The sequence below is a fragment of the Marmota marmota genome, unplaced genomic scaffold (assembly GCF_001458135.2).
Source record: "Marmota marmota marmota unplaced genomic scaffold, marMar, whole genome shotgun sequence".
NCBI classification, from domain to species: domain Eukaryota; kingdom Metazoa; phylum Chordata; class Mammalia; order Rodentia; family Sciuridae; genus Marmota; species Marmota marmota.
Genome location: NW_025999962.1, coordinates 1,170,439 through 1,173,544, shown reverse-complemented (window position 1 = coordinate 1,173,544; position 3,106 = coordinate 1,170,439).

Below are 3,106 nucleotides of genomic sequence, written 5' to 3'. Positions count from 1 at the left end.
GGATGGTTTGTGGCATTGTGCGGGGGCGGGGGGGGGCTCCTGCGGCGAGGTGAGGCTTCTGGAGAAAGAACGATTCCATCTGCCCAGGCCGTGAATCCACAGGCAAACTTCCGCTAACCTGGAGGCACGTTTGCAAACAGTCGAGACTGAAGAGGCAGCTTGGTCCTGCTCGTGGACAAACGCCTCTGTCAAGCCGTGTCACACCTTATCGCAGCCTGGCCTTGGACTACAGCCGTCAGGTCAGAGGGTGCCCGGACCTCAGAAGGGAACAGCACAGTGCACCTGTGTGATCTGGCCCCAGCCTGGTCAGCTGATCCCACCTGGGTCCACCCATGAGGCCGGGTCCACTGAGTGCTGAGCTTTGAGGGATACAGGTGGCCCTTTCCTCTACTTGTGTCCCCCCCTCCTCCAGGAGACACACAAGCCTGTACCATGAGGGCAGGAGTGTTCTGAGGGACAAGGCAGAGTCCACGAGACAGAGGCTGGCCCTAAGAGAGAGAGCGGGCCTGAGGGTCTCAGCGTCGGCATGTGTCTGATGTAATCAGAATAATGCTTACTTAACAACCTCTCTACTTTGAGGAAACCATAGAATCACATTCACATGCGAACAGAGGATAGAATGCAGAGGTCCTGAGTGGCTTTGCTTGGTTTCCCCAAAGGGGACAATTTGCAAAATGATGGCACCGTATCACAGCTGGAGGTGCACACTGATAAAATCAAGAGACAGAACAGCTCTGTCACCCAGAGGTCCTTCTTCCTTCCTCCCCTCCACCCTCCCTGTCCCCCTGGCAATCCCAATGTGTGCTACCTCAATGTGAATGCTGTCTCGGCGCGTCCTACCTTGCATAAACTAGAATCTGCTTTTTTCATGTGGCACAGTATCAAGGACTGTCTCTGGATCCTGTGCACCCACAGCTGCTTCTCGTCACAGCTGAGTGGTACTCCAGGGTGTGCCGTACCACCCTCTCTGTCCCCTAACTCATGGATGGCATCCAGCTTGTCTCAGTTCTTGGTGAATATCTCTTTTAAAGACCTGTTTGTTGTAAACACCTATGTACATGATTTTGTGTGAGTGGAAGCCATTGCTTTCTAGGACAAAAGCCCAGGAGGGCAGTTGCTGTGCTGTGTGGCCGGCAGATGCTCAGCTTTGGTTGGAGCACCGTGCTGCATTCCAAAGCAGCTGTGCTGGCCCACACCCATGAGCCATGTCCCGGCCCAGCTTGCCGCCCCCCTTGTCAGCACTAGGTGTGGTCAGTATTTTTATTTTAGCTGTTCTGGGAGGTGCGTCATGCTGCTGACTGTGGTTCTACTTACGTTGTAACCCCCCGTGACCTGGAGCATGGTACCTGCCGTCTCTATGACCCATCACGTGGGACATTTCATCACATCTTCTGCCCAGTCTGACTGGTTTTTATTCACTGCTGAGTTTTTGAGTTCTGGCCCTCCCCCAGAAACGTGTCTGAGACCTGCCCTCCACTCCAGCTGCTTCTTCATAACCATAAGAAGGTCTTTCATGCAATGGGTCATTGGTTTTGATGAAGTTCAACTCTAAGGTTTCTGTTTATGGGTTGTCCTCCTGGTGTCCACTCTGCGCTCCGAGGATTTCTGCCTGTGTTTCTTCCTGTGTGTGGTATAGTAGTCATTATTTTGGCCCCGTCAACTGCAGTCCTGGTCCCAAAGGCCTGGGTTCTTTGCTGGGGACCCGGGCAGCCCAGGCTCTATGCTCGCTTTCCGCCCACTGTCTCTCTGCTGTCCAGCTCGTGCATTTTCCCTGTTTCGTTTTCCAGGTCGCTGTCCCTCCCTCCGCCGCCTCCCTCTGCAGTGCAGCCCGTCCACTGGGCCTTCTGTTTCAGTCACAGTGCTTTCCAGCTCTACGATTCCGTTTGGTTCTCCATGTCGGCCCCGTGTCTCTGCAGGGGCTTCCTGTGCCCTCGCTGGTTGACTGTGGTTCTAACGGCTCCTTGAGGGATCTCCGTCTCGAGAACTTTGACATGGTGGTCGGTCACCAACATCTCCTCAACATGGTGGTGCCATGTGTTGGCTGTCCTCATTCAGTCTGAGGACACCCGTGCTGGTGTGGTGGCTGCATTTGCATTTGAGCTTGGCCCTCTGTGGGTGACATACTGGGAATCGGTTCTATCTAGTTCTTTGGTTTTACCTGCTCCCATGCCTGCTGCCCAGCGTGGGAAGATGGGGGGGTCACTCCTGCCAGGTGGGCTGGGGACCTGGGTTCCCCACACCTGAGGAGGGGCTCCTTGTCCTGGCTGCAAGGAGGTCCAGCTCCCCACGTGATCTGCACATCACATGGACGTAGCCTTGCTCCCGCAGGACAATGGCAAGAGTCCTGCCGCTCTCTCAGCCTCCTCCAGCACTCTGGTGGGGACAGGATCCTTGTTGCCCCTGGTGAGGCAGCGTCCTGGCTCTCCGGTCCCTGACACCATGGTGACAGCAGGGCTCACAGGGATACCTTCCAGCCCCCCTGTGACCACCTGGCAGATGGGGCTCCCCACAGCCCTCCCTCCTGGGCACCTGGGGTTCCTCGCTTTGCTGGCTTAGGGTGTGGGGGGAGTGGGCTTTCCAAGGAGAAGAGCCATGACTGTCCCAAGTCTTCTGTCCTGCCACCTCCCAAGCCTTGGCCTCGAGACTGACCTTTGCTGTGCTGTCTTTCATTGGTGCTATGAGCTGAGCACATGTATCATGCATGCCACCCCACAGAGGACAGAGCACACAGCACACACAGCACACAGCAAACAGTGCACACACAAATACGTAACACACAGAACACACCACACCATGCACACAGCACACAGCACACACACCACACAGCACACACAAATTCATAACACACAGAACACACCCACCATGCACACAGCACACACAGCACACACAGCACACACAAATACATAACACACAGAACACACCACACCATGCACACAGCACACAGCACACACACCACACAGCACACACAAATACATAACACACAGAACACACCACACCATGCACACAACACACAGCACACACACACCACACACAAATACATAACACACAGAACACACCACGCCATGCACACAGCACACAGCACACACACCACACACAAATACATGAC